Source organism: Grus americana, chromosome 4, assembly GCF_028858705.1.
Source record: "Grus americana isolate bGruAme1 chromosome 4, bGruAme1.mat, whole genome shotgun sequence".
Lineage (NCBI taxonomy): Eukaryota > Metazoa > Chordata > Aves > Gruiformes > Gruidae > Grus > Grus americana.
Window position 1 is genome coordinate 37,031,534 of NC_072855.1, and position 17,350 is coordinate 37,048,883.

Consider the following 17,350-nt stretch of genomic DNA (forward strand, 5'->3'; position numbering starts at 1 on the left):
CCCACCATTATTTTTTTTTCCCCCTAGAGCTGAAAACTGTCTTTGTCTTCTGCTCATCAATAACTTCTCTTATGCATTTGTGTTTTAGCTGGTAGAGGTTACTCCTCCATGGTGCTTGACTTTTCCCAGGAAAAGGAATTCAGAGGGTGTTCTGTACTCTGTGGTTAGGCAAAGGATTGAGTGGTATCCTACATGATTTTCTTCACTTCAAGGAAGCAAAGCCAGCAAATGCATAAACCCAAAACCTCTCCAAACTGCAAAATTTTCTGCTGTTCACTATCCAGAAGTTCTTCTCTTGAAACAATCTCATGTGCTGCTAGAGATGAGAATGCTACTGCATGTACAAGATGTTATCTAACTAATGAATCCAATTTCTCATAGATACTCAAAGATCTGCCTATTGTTTTCAAATACAAATTACTATGCCATAAGCTGAAACCACACAAAGTTTCTTTAACCATTGTATTTTCAATGAACCTTGAATCCATAGGAGGGGTTGTAGGAAATTTGCCAGTTACACTAGTGAAGTATTTTTATCCCTTTATTTTAAATTCACAGAAAAATATTTGAAAGATGTTTCCTGTAAGATAACATAGAAACTCAGAGAACATGATCTTAAATGTTATATCTTACTATAAAATCTAGGCATGCAAAAGGATCTTCGTGAAGTAGCATGATGGTACATAAACCAGTAATACACCTTTTGCAATTTTAAGGGATATCAGCATACCTGAAATACATGTCTATGGACATATACATACTGTGTGCTACTTTCCCCTCTCTAGCCTTTCCCCTCCAAAAAATTCCATAAAGGAGGAGAAATGGATACATTTTATCCACGTATTCTAGTTGGGACAATACTTATTTTTTAAGTTACAAGTATGACAGATATAAACAAGCACCTACACAGAACTCTTCTCATCATTGAGTATAACTAGTCAGAACATTGCACATTAGTAAATAATTCATCCTTTGATCTTGTTCATTGGCTTTTTATTTGACTCATGCTAAACCTGTCAACTGCTATGCATCTAAGAAAATACCATCATATGCATTCACTAGTATAACAGGACAGACAGAAATGAGTAGTTTTAGATAATTTAATTAGGTTGTAGGTTTTTTTAATATAATTCAGTAAGTATGTGAACTTTTAACTTCTGTTAACTCAATTTCCTCATGCTTTCATTTACCATTTGTTGGGGACATTACAGTGATTAGCCAAAGCCCTTCCAGCTCTTAATGTTCTCAATAAATTCTGGTTTAAATTGACTGTCACTTTCTCGCTATAATAAAGTAGGTATTTGACATCTCAGAAAGAACCAGACTACTGTCTATTACATTTTCTTGAAGAAAATTTTTCTAGTTCCACAAAATCAACAAAAAAGCAGTTGTACTAAAGATTGCAATGAGTAGACACAGCAGGTAGGTGGGCTGGACAAGGACACGCTCAGACAGTTTCACAATTCTGATTATTTTGGGAATTAAAATGATGCTGCATGCCTTCTGACAAGCTAAATAACACTATATTCATATTTGTTTCATTACCAGGTTATTAGCAGTGTCTGAACTCCCTGAGAAAACCCAAAATATCCAACTTGTCAGCAATATGTATCAACTGTGCTGAGATACTAATACAACAGCAGTGTTCTTTTTCTGTTAGGTTCAAAGATTAGTGTGGGCCAAGTGCGTCAAAAGCCAATCTGCTAAACTGCAAAATGGCACACTAAAAATTCTGCAAATTTATGTACAAAAATTCTCCGAAGGCTTTTCTATCTTTTTTTTTCCCCCCAGATTCAAGCAATTCTAAGATATATTCATAGCTCATTTGGTCAAGTAAAGATCAGGAACGACATATGGGATAGAAAAAGAGGAGGCTCATAGCCCTAAGTCTCACAGTTCCTTATAATACTATATATTCACATCACAGACATGTATCTGGCAAATATCTGTATTTTGCAATCATGGCCTACACAGTGCTCAAAATGTGTAGGCAAATAATAGTGTGCTAGACCAGCATTTTTTGGAGAACAAATTCTGCCTTCATATGAACTCTGCATATTGGATTTTTTTTCTCCCCACTATGTCACTTTTTTTTTTCTTTCTATTTTGGCTCCCTCTCTCTAGACTTCCTTGAGCTCCAGCACATCTTGATCAATTTTTTCCCCACATTTCATCATTTGCGGCCCTCTTAATTACTCTCTGATTTATTTTCCAAGACAACATGTTTTGAAAAGTGACAGTCTCCTGTCCATCCTTCCTGGTAACTAGATTTTCTTAGTAATGCCAACTTAAAATTTCCTAAGTCTCTTGCTCTGGGTTCTAGTGTTCTAAAATACTGACCTCAGTGGGAAATCTTGAGTGTTGACCTCAGTGGGAAATCCTGAGTGTTAAGCACTTTTCAAATATCAATCCTACTATAAAGGGTTTAGATCCTAAACTCAGGTTGCTGTTTTACTTTTCATTTTCCCCTGCCCTAGTTGTGCCTCTTAATATTTTTTCTCGAAACGGTACTTCGACTTTGGCAATTTCTGAATCATTCTTATACCATTATCCATTCCCCATTGAAAAAAAAAAATCTTGCCCTCCCACAAAAAATGTTTTTATATTCAATATTTTTATAGTTCCAGGCTTATTTGTTTTTATGTGAGCCATTTTTCTTTCACACCAGTACAAAAGGAGCTGCTTTCTGACATCTATCTTCTTTCATTCTTAGCTTCATCAATAATAAAACTTCTAATATTCCACGTGAATAAAACGCAACAAAAATAAATGGTCTTATATTGTGTCTTTTTTTTCCATTTTCTATAGTTCATTGCATCACACAGCTCCAAACCAAAACTAGTATTTGTCCAAAGATTTTGATATTAAGTAGCTGAAATCTCATAGGGTAATTATACAAAGAAGGAAAATACTGTTTTACATGAGACTTGTAAAGTATATTCAAAACATTGACTTAATTTGCACATATATTTTCATAATAGTAGACTTTTCTTTAGGAACACACAAGTATTCTATCTGCCTGCTGTATTCTTGTAATAGAGCAAAGGAGAGTTAGGCTCTGTAAATGCTTCAGAATGTTGTATTTATGTATTGAAGTATTTAGCACAAGAAGGAAGTAGGTAGATAAAGGAGATTTACCTGCAGCTGCAAAGAAGGAATTGTGTTAATGTGAGCTGGCTGCCTAGCTGGGATTTTTTATTTGTATTGGAACTTTCATTTTGGCAGGATTCTCAGGCTCAAAGCATATATAAAAATATAACAGGGTTTTGATTTTTTTTTTTTTTACATTAGGTCAAATTTTGGATGTGTTAAAGTTTGACAGTGTCCCTTAAGCTTCCTTATTGACCTTATTTATTAATTTTATTTTAATCCTTCAGGTTTAGGCAGAGAGCAGAATTTTTACTTTAATTTCAAGGTAACTTTGGAAAATCACTTTTAAAATTGCTTGGAAACAGAAAAAAATGCATCACACTTGAACTTGTTAAACGCATTAATGCAATTAAGCTATTGCATATTCTGCTTTTCCATTTTCCATCATGGTCAGTCCTGTTATTGCTATTGCAGGCAGAAATAAATTTGCCTATCAATAAATCCTATATTTTTATTCTCAGAACGTGCATGACAACAGAAGAGGACTCAAGAGTTCGATTTGGTCATTAGTGTGTCATTTGTTTACCTGGGTGGTCCATTTTATCTCCATCTCTAGCTATAATTTTCCCTAACCTGATACACTTTTAAAGGATGAAAATTACCTTACCTATAAACCAAGAAAGCAATAAAGTACATAGCATCTGTAAAATCATTCAAAACAAGTTAGTTCCCTAGAGGTATACCTCCCGTAATTCGCCAACAATCAATGACAAGAGGATAACAGGAAAGAGGTGAGAGACTTTCTGTTCCCGGTGACCCCAAAGTCCAGGCTCTGCCCAAGGAGACCTTAATAATTGTAGGGATTCAGACTGGTTTCCAAGGACAGAGTTCTGACACAAAGACACCAGCACTGATCCGTGTGGAAGACACAGGACTGACTGACTTTACAATGGGAACTAGGTATGAAGCTTTGGGAAAGAACAACAATCAGCAAACAAAAACCCCTACGTAACCTATAAGTGAAAATGTCACACTTCAGCTTGGATGACATGAAATCCATGAGTACAATGTTTATTAAAGACGAAAGTGCTACTCCTGCACAAATGAAAAACTAAATTATTTAATCCTAAGAGGTATCAAGTTTTTCCCCAATAACAACTCAGCAGCTTTCCTGGTTACATGCAAGCAGAAATAAATAATTAGAGTTATTAGAAACAATAGAGAAGATTAGAACCGTGCGTGAGATTAAGGATATGCTTGAAATACTGCTGCATACAAATCTGACCCATTTTTCACTGTGAAAATATTGTTAATAGAGTATACCTGGCAAGTCCACAGCTATTCCTCTATCAAGCAAAACGATAGCAGCACTGAATAGCACTATCCCTGAGCTTGTGAACCATGCTGTCATTGAACTGCCCTTTCCTTTATAACTTCCAGCGGGGTTTGAATGTGTATTTTTTTTTACATATGTATAAGAGGGAATATATACCTTCTCAAATATTTTGAGACAAATCTTGATAATAAAGCTACCAGAAGGAAATTACATAAGTGTAACACACATTTCTTAAAAGTAGAGTGCAATATACTGTTTAACAATCCCAATCTGTCTGTGAGCAAGCAGGGAGGAGGAAAACAAGCTCTTTCCTCAGGTTATAAGGAAACTAAGCTTCTTTCAAAAATCCAAGTAATTTTGTCATGTCTGCACAATACCTATGACATGGGAAAGGATCTATGATCTATCAGGTTGGTTTCAAGACAGCTCCACCTTGTCTTTCAAAAAATTATAGACTTACTATCACAATCCTCTAACATTTTTGTATACATATCCGGCTTGTGCTTTGCTTCCTCTTACCCTCCTGACATTTCAAGAGCTCTCTCCCAGATCTTACAAATGCTCTCCACTAAAAATAACTGCTGACATTTGCAAGTGGCACGCACTAATCACATTCAGAATAGGAGTTTTTACATACACTTATTTGTGTTTTATATTTTTTATAAACCTTGGTTCCAGTTGTTAAAAAACAACCACCACAACCCAGTGTCAAATACATTCCATAGCTGCATTAAAACAAACAAGCTAAGCTATTATAACTGAAATATTTTGACACTAATATATTATGTGGGGTTTTGGGTTGCTTTTTTAAAAAATTATTAAATAATCATTTGCCTATCCAGTTTTGAGTGAGGGAACGCAATAGCAGTCTGCTCATTATGTGAACAACTCAACCTCTAAAGGAGAGAATCACTGAGTAACACAAAACTGGCTCCTCCTGAAAGATGGCCTCACCTCTCCAACAAAGAGGAATAAAGGCTCATAAATTCATATACTTCATTCACCATTTAAACTTCACCCTAGGGCTTCAGAATCCACGCTCTTATAGTTTCTTCACCTACTCTGACCATGGTGCTGCTGTAGGAGCTCTGTCTGTAGCTGTTTAAGGATCTAACCAAGTGTCGCACCCAGGAACTGCAAAGAGTGTTTTTCCATTAAACCCAAAATAGTTTCAGTTTGGCTTGGTTTGGATCTTTTTGTCTTACAACATCATGGAAGTGCAGAAACTTGTTTGTTTGTTTGGTTGGTTTTTTTGTTCTTTTAAATGGCTTTTATAGAGTACAGCTGTTAATTAGGCACTAGGAGGCCGAGACCCATGCTCACTATGAATAAAATTCCAGTTGGTTTGCTCCCAGAAGTGGCAATTTTCATGAATTCTCCTGGTGGACCCTGGCCTTCCAAATCAGGGATGTGAAGTCTTTGCTAGCCATAGCACCTGGTTTGTACCTTCTTTTCCCATCACAGAGGAGGAAGATGGATCGTTCAAATCACTGACAGGCTGACTGAAGACACTACGCATTTGCTGTGGGATTTTATGGTGGGAGCCCTGTAACTCCCTGCACAGACCCCACTTCATGTTTGGTACATTAAGTTAATAAACTTCTGACCTTCTGTTCAAATCCCCCTCTGTTTTCATCTCAGTCTTCTGTATATCTTAATCAATGCTTCACTCACAATTATAAACAAGATTCACAAATATTGTATGTAAAAACTTAAACACTGAAATTAAAAAATCATGAAGATGTTCTATAAATGTTTGAACAAATCTGCATAACATTCGTAAAAGAAAAGCTGCATTTTTTTCCTTGAAAAGACCTTTTAATTCTCCTTTAATCACGTGATGTAACTCAGAAACCTGAGGTCATATAACTGCACCAATACTAAAGTGAACAGGGAAGACATCCAGTGTCATCCGACAGGAGAATTCCTTCTCCAGGTAGTACAAAGAGGCCACAAGCTGTCAGACTCCAGTGGGGTATATTAGGTCAACGATACAATGACTAGTCTATTTAAGTAATAACTGATTGTCTCTCTTAGCCTAGAGGGAGAGGCAGAGTATGTGAATTAGAGGTTACTTATGAGAAAGATACAAATATTTTACCCCATTCCCCCAGCCCGTTATGCTGGTTCTCACATGGCTCGGCCACTGCTGTGGCATCTGACTGTCTAATATTCTACTGAAATGATACAATTTTCAGTCCACATTCAGAAGAGTTGAAAATGGATTGATAATAATGATAAAGGTATTTTCTTCCTTTTTTATTTTTTTAAAAATCAGGCAACTATAGAACACATGAAAAAGAAATGTCTACATTTGTTGCATTCTTCTCATAAACATTTTCACTCTACATAAACAAAAAATAAACCTTATTATTACCTTTGTCTTAAGTTAGAGATCCTGAATCATATCATCTCATTCACTGCAGAACTCACATCAATTATCAGTTGAGGTTTAAAGTGAATGAATTAGCACATTCTCAAATAGAGATATTTTCCCAGGTGATTCATACACCTTACTTAGCTTCCTCTTCTGTAAATTTAGGATACAGACCTTCCTTCCAACCTATGCTCCTTTAAGAGAATAGATACAGCCTGCTCGATCATGTAAATAAGATGTATCATTGCTGTCTGTTATTTGAAAGTGTTAAGAACTACCATAAAAAAAAAATCTGCCACAAAGAGTTAAGCTGGAGATGAAAATTTTTATGTAGTCTGGAACATAAGAGACACCATTTCATTTGTATATCAGATACTGTCTGTTCCATACCAACAAAGTTTCATATAAACGTAGCTAAAATGCAAAGCACTTTCAGTTGAGTTCAGACTGGAAGAATCTTCTTGATGGAGCTTATCTCAAAATCATTTGAAGTCCAAAGTGTCTATGCAAAACCATTAATCTCGGAATGTGTCTAAACACTATGCTGGAGACAGGCTGCAATTTACAGTTCTCCGTGACAGGCAAATCACTGGTAGAGCCCTGTCATTTAACCCCAATGATTTCTTCGGTAGGCATGGAAAGAAAGGTTTTCATACTGCCCTGTCAGAGAAGGGCTATGGAATATGTCAACACTGTATAACTTTACATAAAAATTAAAGCAATGTGCAGGTATTTCAGTCATGAAAAAAGATCAGCAAGGTGGGCTTTCAGATCAGTGTCATTGACAAAAACTTACTACAGGAAGTATGAAGACAGCTTTTGCATTTTTAGGGGAGAATATATGGGAAAAAACGTGTTTTTCTTGTGCATCAGGTTTTTGCTTTTCACACTTCAAATGTAAGATGGAGCTCTCTAGTTTTATATCAGTCCACGGTACAGTTTCAATCTCCAGTTACCTAACGGTGCATGTTTGCTAGCAGCAGAGGACACCAGAGCAATGGTCATGCTTCCCTGCCCAATACACACAAATCTCATCAAAATTCTAAAGGGGCACAACTAAAATTTGGATTATGCTTGTTTAAAGAGGACACTCTCACTGGATTTACAGTTTACGTGCCTCTATGTTTAATGCGTTTCACTGTCACAAATCAAACTCAAAGTTAGCCAGAGCCCATCTTAAAATTTACAGGTATTTGCAACACATTTTCTATACAGGTTTTTTTTTTCCCCCCAATTGCCTTCATGCACATCTATTTAGAAACTGCTTAGTAAAATACAATAAGCCAAACTGATATTTGTTCAACTTTTTTGCACCTGGTACATTTTCATTTGAAAAATTTGTTTCAGGGTACATAACTGAGAAGTCATATTCCACACCTGCCATCATTGCAACCTTTTCTGTGCAGTGAGCAAAGTAATTATGTTCACATTATGTACAGCTCTTTGTGTAAAACTGTGTTCCTGGAACATTATCTAACAGATATCACTGCTGGGTGGTGATAAAAATGAATGCCACAGAGGTACACGTGGAGCTGCCCTAAAGTCATCCAGTGTTTCCTAACTTTACTTGCCCTGATCTTCCTGCAGAAAGATTTTCATCAGTTTTCAGGGATATATGGGAAAGTTACGGCACTGCATTTTCCTTGCAGGTCAGAAGAACTGGCAGTGACTTACCAATAAAGGAAAATGAGGGGGGGGAAAAAAGAAGGCATTCCTGTACGCTCAGGAAACTGGGCAGCCTGGCCTCAAGAGGGGCTGTAGTTACAGCCAACCCAAAGTGACAAACTCAATGTGTCCTAAAACCCATGCACTCCTTACACAAGTAGAAACTGGTGAAAGGATCAAGGAATAAACCAAGGTAATGGTAGGGAGGAAGAAGAGAAGAGACCTTTAGCTATACTCCTCAATGTCTGTGACTTTCAAATGTATGTTTTGATTTTTCTTCTTTATTGCCTGCAAACATTCGCAATCACAGACCTGGCCATCAGCACCTGCATTTGCTCTTTCAATACCTTGGAAAATCCTACTGGGCTACAAGATTCACTCAAGCCTTGTCAGATGCTAGCAAAAATTAAATAATTCTAATACTTCTTTAGAGTTAAACAAATGAAGTGTTGCCCATGTGCTCACAAATGTCAGCATGGTTTGCCTCATTTTCTAACAATTCCATATTTCTCTCATATGTTGGGGGACATGTATGGCAATGGAGCTCCTATTAGTAACGATCTCTGGGAACTCTCCAAGATTGATGAGCTCTGCCCCAATTACAAGTGTAAAAACAGATGAAGGACTTCATCCAAAACCCATGAAAGCAACAATAGCACCAGTGGGGGGACTGGAGCCAATGTGTTTGAGTGTTGTATCTGGGTTTGGTAGACAGAGCAAACTATTTGAAGGCAAAGTAGATAAGGAATAACATGCATTTTGTAGGCACATTTTTAAACTGCAGTGGCAGTGACAAGCACATAAAAACCCTCTGATTATGAATTCATTTGCATCTGCTCATTCAAAATTAGTTATCCTTGATGAGTGATAATACTGTAGTTTTGAGGTGCATTAAGCTATCAATTACTTAGATAATCATAAAGATAGCTAACTACTAACTTAAAAAAACATGATCAGCATTGTGCAGCAGGCAGGGCATAAATACCCTTAAATCAGAAAAATATTATCTTCACATTTGTAAACAATCAGTTTTCATAATACACTGCATAACACTGCCATGTTCAGTGAGCTTTGTACAACCTACGTGAGTCAGTAAAACACAACGTGTCACACTGTGCCAAAAATCAATATTTTCTTCAAAAATTGAGAGCTGAAGCTTGCCTGTTAGAGGGACTGATAGCACTTGTTAAATGACATGGCTTACAGAAGGTAGCTATTAGCATTTCTGTGCACTGGTTTAATCCAGGTACCTCAACTTTGATTATCAAGACCTCAACGTATTCTGAGCCTTCTGAGCCTTCCCTATGAAAAAACACTTAGTTTTGCTGCCCTCTGACAGAGTGTGTACTGATTCACTGATCTGGACAAACGCCCATTAGGGCCAGGGCCTCTAAATTCTTTTAATTTTGGTTTTGTAGCCTGTAACTCCCGAGTTCTATCCTTCCATTTTCCACAGCTTCAGGTTTTCTGTGTGCATGAAATTCCCCACCTTAACCTTAAATTATTCTGTCCTTCTGGTGTTCACTGACAGTCTCTGAGGCTTGGGCTTTATTCTCCTTCAGGGTCCATTCTTCTTCTAAATACTCATCATCCATTGCATTCTATAAAGAGAGTTCCCAGCAGTAGTTTTTAAAATAAAAGATAAAATGTTCAGTATCTGAACATTTAAGGCTCTAGTGTCAGTACCTGGAATGCCTCCTGTTGACAATGATGGTTATCACTGGGGGCAACTGAAATCTGTTCATTCTGAACTGTCTTCAGAAATCAGCCTTATCTGATTGTTCTTTCAGATCAAAAGAAATAAGAAGACAAAGTAAGCTGTGCATATTCTTTCACTCTGCACTTTGTTGTTAAAAAAGGAGGAATCCCACTAGGACCCATAAACCACTTTTAGATATCACTAATCTTTGCTATGGATTTCTATTTTTTCCATTTATTGCCAGCTGACTTATTAGATTTTGATATTTTAATGACATAGAGCAGCACTGTTAGGAATTATTGTGAAAAACATATAACAAAATCTAGATAGACAAAAGAGCATTTATTGCTTGAAGGGAAATGACATGTAATTCAGCATTTACAGCTGAGATTAGACCTTTTTTTCCACATGACAGATATGTAGTGAGTAATAGGAATACTTGCAAAGTCTCCAAAAACCACACCTGGAGCCCCTGGACTCAGGCTTAGTTATCATATCTTTTAGATATTTGTGGAAGGTAGCTTGCATTGCCTCTTACATCAGGTTCAGTCTCAGTGACCAAATACATAACTACCTTTGTCAACTGTGTAGCGAGCAGACTAGAGGAATAAAATCCTTCACTTTTTAAATTAAAGAAAAACCCCAAAACCATCATAGTTAACTTTGTTGATGACAGAGAGGGATGTGAAATACTACATATCAAAGTTTCACCAAAAAACAAACTGGAATTGGGCTGTGTACAATACACCTTAGGCCTCACATTCAGCTTCACATGTGCTGGAGTTCCAATTTTTAGAGACTTTCCCAAAACTCAGCAGGTCCCTGTTAAGGATCCCTACTTTTACATAAACAGTGTTACCATGTGATTGATAAACAAGTGAATAAATGAAGCATATATTTTACACTGTTTTATAGTCTCTGACACAACTATTATCAAGTGTATTAAAATTTTAACATGGAGCCTGTATCTTAGATCTATTTTCTACACCTAGATTTTGGTACTTACTATTAATTTATATACTGCTGAACAATTCTTGGAAAGTCTATGCATAAACAACCAGTCCTCTATTTTCTAATGAGCTCCACCTGGTTCATTGACTTGTGGTATTCACATGATTTGTCCTTGTTTTGTTTTTTCCCATTAAAGGACAATCAGGTCAATGACCACCCTACTGACACCCATAAAGCTTCTATTTCACCTTTCTGCCTGTCTTGCTGTAATGTTAAAATGAGTATTGTGAACAACATAATCTGTACAGTAGCCTCCAGCATGCTGAGGCAGCGCACAGCCTCTTCTCGATATCTGTCAGGTACTGGAGAAGAGGATACGGATGACAACTGAACCTGAGACCAGTTTGCCATCAGCTCAGAAGTGCAACAGGCATGAAAATGTCCCTTCCTACTGCTATTAACTGAAGGAAATGTCTCGAACCTCTTCAAAACCCCATCAGAGTAGATCTGGAGGTCAAATCTCAGTTTCAAGAAACTCCACCCCTTCCAAGAGAGATTGTTAAACTCTACCTCAAACCAGCAAAAACTCAAATATTGTTTCTTATTTTACACAAAACATGCAGAAATCACAATTTTTAAACACAAAGGCAGAATGCTGGGGAAAAAAAAAATCAAGTTCTTTGTTTTTTCAGCAAAAATTCTCACTGACAAATTGAGCTATACTAGCTTCTGCTTCAGCTTGAAGTACCAGTTTCAGGTTTTCTTGATTTCTATGCTTCCTGACTGATCTCCCTCGGGCTATTCAGGTTAGATGGATTCAGAAGACTAAATATAAAAATCAGAGTACAAAAGCTATCACAAATTAGCCTTAAAAAGCAGTTCAAAGAACCATAACAAACCACAAGAAAGGGATTTTAGCCTCTTGAAGGGAAATAACAAAACACTTTTTGAAACAATAGTTCAGTGGCTCAAGAATAATTGAGCATCTTAAAATAACAGGGCTGCAATTCTTGTGGCAACTCAAAGCATCATCTGGACTACTTTTAGACATGTTATGACCGTGCTGCAAAAGTGAAACTGACTGTCAACATTATTTAACATTTTGCTTAAGAAACCAACAAAATATTCCATTTTTTTCCTTCATTTTTGTTTTCCCTCTTTTTTGGCAAGCAAGTGATAAACAGTATAAGCAAAAGAAAATGGAAACAAAAAAGAAAAAGACAGGAAGACTTAAAGGAAAAGTCCCTGTTCTTTTTTATCTAATGCACTACTCAAAACACCCACACCATAATTAGTTCAGCTATATTCGTAATATCTGACAAAACCCAACTTCTATTTTATTGTAAACATTTTTCCTGAAAAACAGAACTAGGTTTTCTACACAGAAAGTAAAACATTACTATTCTACTATCCAGTTAGTATAAAATTTTACAGACTAGCAATGACAGTATCTTCTAGAATTTACTCTCTGATCCTGGATTGAACAACATCTCTGTTAATATCAACAAGCTGTAGAACTAAAAGCAAGTTTTGCCAAACAGTAAAGGGTCCTAAAAGACGGTACTGAAACTCCTGGATTGTACCGATGTAGCACCTTCCTAGGCACAGTGTTTTTCCCATTGCTCTGTACTCTGAACGGGAACCCATGATTTTGTCTGTTATCTCTGCAAATGCTCCAAAGGACAATCCTACCAATAAAGACAGAAATGGTTCTGAAGGACAAAGGCAAGTTTTCATGTTTTGAGATAAAAAAGAAACCAAATCAGAATCACAAAATCATCAAGTCTGGAAAAGACCCTTAAGATTATTCAGTTCACCTGTTACCCTAACAATACCAAGTCCACCACTAAACCATGTCCCGAAGCGCCACATCTACAACGTATATATTTCCCAGAACACTTCATACTGAGTCACTTGAAGACCTGTATGCATTAAGTCAGCCCTGCCTAGATGAACCAGACCACAAACTTGATAGCTGCTGTGGCCTGCTTGTGGCTATAGCAGCAGGTTGCGCTGAGGCTCAGGAGGAAGGGCTAACTTCTACATCCTGAATCTACATCTACATCCTGAATCCCAAGAGGTTCAGGATCTCGCTCATGTGGCAAAACAGCAATGCGTTTTAGCAGACGCTTTCCACCTGAGGCCATCTGAGCTTTACAAAGGAGGCATCTCTTCCCTTTCTTCTGCTATTAAACAGGTTAAGTTAGATATGCTCAGGAACTGCTTAATAGCCTGACAAAATAGAGCTCATTACTGATCAAACAGCTTCGGCCAGTTCTGATTAAAAGTATGATGTTGATTGTGATGATAACAGACTAAAATTTAATAGCTTTAATATCTTCATTGTCTTGAGAGGTTGAGTTCATGAATTAATACATCTCAAGGAGAGGTTTTAAACAGGGGCTGTATACTGCGGGTACACTGAATTCCTGATGACCAAGAACGTGAGAGACAGAAATCTCCCTTGGTAAGCATAGCAGAAAATTGTGTAAAGAAATTTGGTGTAAAGATGCTAGGAGTATCTGCCAATACAAAAACATCCATCCAATAACGCAGGTCTCCATAACTGGCTGACTGCTATGAGAAGATGATAGTTCAATGATTGAGTACAATACCTTTTTATTCTATCAAGGATAACTTGAAAAAAACCATATCCACTGGCATGCCTCTACAGCCCATAAATATAGGTAGCCTGACAAAGATTTGATAGTAATGCGGAGGAATCATACCAGTGTTTAAACAGTAATTATAGAGATCCATAACTGTATAAAACCCCCAAACCCAAAAAACAAACCAAACACAAAAAACCAAACCCCCAAAATAAGATATGTGTTGAACCAGGGTGGTGGGCCTACTATCAGCCAGGAATTCGGCTCTATCCCAACAATGCAAGGACTCGAGATGCCCTGACATTTAGTGCATAGACAGAGTCAATTTACAACAGGAGAGACTAAGTCACTGTAATCCCCATCCACTAAATGAAAAATTCCATGGATGTCCAAAAAATATATACAACACAGCGGAAGCCATAAGCTCTTTGTATTGATGTGAGAACTTCAGTCTTACTGACACTCAACACTCATATATATTGTCATGAAAGGAAAAGAAAAAAGCAAAAAAGAAAAAAAAGTTGTGACAATAATAACTTCTGCCACAAAACTGTATCATCAGGACATCTATTAAATATAGAAACCTCTACTAAAATACCAACCTTTAACACAGTGTACAACATCATTTGACTGTCATGAATACAAACTGAAGTAAAATGCTAGCATTTAAGCCACAGAACAGAAGTTGAAAATAAGTGATCATAAAAAATGTCATGATAAAAACTGTGAGGAAAGACTTTCATCTACCACTCAAATTAATAAATTTTGTACAGGTTTATTGATTTTAGCTTATTGTTTACAGGCATAAGATAATGGTCTGGAAGAACAGGGATTTAAAAGTATTTAAAAATTGCTTTCAATAGAGACCCTCTCGACACCAGGACCATTTGGGGATTTTTATAGCTATAGTTGGTATCCACTGAAGACTTACACTGTTGCAAACTGCTGACAACTGTAGAAACACAGACCCACTGAGAACAATTCTACAGGGCTTACTGGGTAGATGAAACAGACCTGGAAGTCATTCTGGGAAATAAAAAAACCCCACAAAACAAAGCAAAACAAAAAACCAACCAAACAAGAAGAACCAGATGCATCATCATGGGACTTCTACTGCACCAGCAGCAGGAGCACTGACTGGTCGGTCACATCTTTCAGGACACACAATGTTTGAATATAGGGTACCGACCTTGGGGGTCATTTGACAGCACTGCCTATTCATGGCTTGGAAGAAACCAATGTAGAACAGAGGAGTTCAATTAACTGATTGCATTAAAAAAACCCCAAACAAAACCAAACCAAAACAGAGAATATCTGATGCTAGTTTTGTGTAAGAAAAGTACAATCCATCTTTCATATGAGTATTTGTGAGATCATGTATGTGAGCATTTACTTAGCACAATGTGCCAGTCGGAAGATATAAAGGTCTGTTCTTATTCAGAGATCATAAAGAATTTTTAAAATTAGCTTTTGGAAATAAATGCCAAGTGTACTTTAGTATTAAGATGTACATCTGTATGAACATTAATAAGAACTGGAAAAAACTGTTACTGTATTCATTGATCTGGATTATTGCTCTGAATTGTTCCCTTTACTGAGAAGGATTTGAGTGCAGTAAGGTACAGGTGAATTAAGTGAAAGCTGCAGTACTGGAAATTTAAATGCATAAAATCAAACTGGTAGAGTTACTGGCTTCTTTTAGCCTGTAATGGCTAAATGGGCAATGGAAGGAACATCCTACATTGGTTAGTTTTACAAGCACACACTAGTTTCAGCTCCTAAGTCAGGGATACGTTTGTGTTTCTACGTAAAAGCATATCCAAACAGCAGCAGGTACAGATATTACAAAACCAGCCTTTCGGTTTCTCTCTCACAGGGACATTACAAAACACACGTTCATGTTGGCTATTTTAGTCTAAATGCTTAGTCCCTGGTAAAGGAGGAGCACCTTTCAAACAGCTGAAAAGAATTTGAAGACCTGCCCCCCATCCCATTATTAGAGTAGCATTCATACATCCCATGCAAAGTGGAAAACAGACTAAATTAAATGCTAAAAAAAGCAAAGAAATAGCAACAGTAGCATAGACATTGCCTTTGTATGTGTGTTGCAACAATTAGTCAACCAATAAATATTGTTAGGTACTCAGCTGAATACCAAAAATATATACACAACCTAGAATAAATGATACATACCTACAATTCCCTGCAGTTACTTTTTAATTCTAAAACTAGCATAATACAATCCACTACTTCTCAGTAATAAACTACATTTGATTAAAACCAAAATAAATAAGAACAAATCTGTAAATGTATTTAAAACTATCTGTAAAAATGGTATTCTGGACATTTTTACTGCTTTTTTCTCTTACACCCATAATGACTGCAAAGTAAGATTAACTTTTTTGATTTTGTTAGGAAAATCACATCCAGAATCTACAAAGCTTTGTCATTAAAAGCTGCTATATCTACCAATGCAGCTCCTAAGCTATGTTCTGAAAATAAAACAATATCTTTACACTCTTCTTAGACTAATATTGAGTAGAGGAAGTACATGGAATTTTTCCATTCCTTCCAGACCTTTATTTCAGTATTAATTAAATAATCCTTAAAAAAAAAAAAAAGAAAAAGAAAAAAATTAAATATGGAGCTGTATTATCCCCTGCAGGAGACTAGTTAAACTGCTGGAGAGGGCTACTGAAGGCAGCCATAGTGGTCAGTTGTGTTGTATGCAACATTAGAACTGCAAATATCTTTTTTAGGTAATATCTCTTATGTTCTCAGTTCCATGAGTGAAATACCCTACCCCCTCCTTACTTACACTGTCCCTTTGTCAGATTGAAGAAAAAAAACCTGTATTACTCAGCAATTACAGAACTTATTTAAATTAAATATCACAACATAGCTAGGAAATGAGAAAGGGATAAAAGCTGGTAAAAAAATCTGATAATGAAGACTGTAGTTCTGATGACTAAGTGATATAATATGTAAAGCCTTTTCCAGGTTATTGAGATTTTTATTCTTTTACATGGAGAGTGAGCAAGCGAGAAAGGGAGAGAGAGAGAGAGAAAGAAGAATCTGTGGTCTGTAAATGATCAGCACAAAAAATAAATTATGGTCAAGTAACTGAACTTTTCTGATGTGTAAATTGAATCATTCCCACACGCTGGTGTTTTATAATTAAAAGACCCTTTTCACTGTGGGAAATTTTACTGAATTTTGTATTAAAAGAAGAAACAAACCATCAATCAGGAGGAGGTAGGGGAACTCAAAGAGCTCAACCCATTAAACTTGAAGAGTGTAGTCGAATTCTGAATGACTTGCTCTAGGAAACTGTAGCTCTTTTAAGGCAGGATACTGTACAAACATTAATGAGCAGAACGCGTATCTGATCGCTGTTCTAAAATCTTTTGTAGTCATATAGAAGAACACACTTTCCATTTGGTGTCACAAAATGCAGAATATGGTTTTAAATGAACTCTTTTTGTGAGGTTCACAAGCATTAAATTGCTTGACTTTGGTTACCATTGAGAAAAATCACTGAGCTAAAACCAAAAGGAAAAAAAAAATCCACCCAGGTACTTGTTCAATTCAATACAGTTGCTATGTAAGTACTCATCAGACAG

At 36.6% G+C, this 17,350-nt stretch overlaps 1 protein-coding gene across 1 annotated transcript in view; it reads right to left on the minus strand.

Annotated features, from left to right (window-relative positions):
* TENM3 (teneurin transmembrane protein 3) overlaps positions 1 to 17,350 on the minus strand; it is a 615,036-nt gene that overhangs the window by 456,076 nt on the left and 141,610 nt on the right. The window lies entirely within an intron of this gene.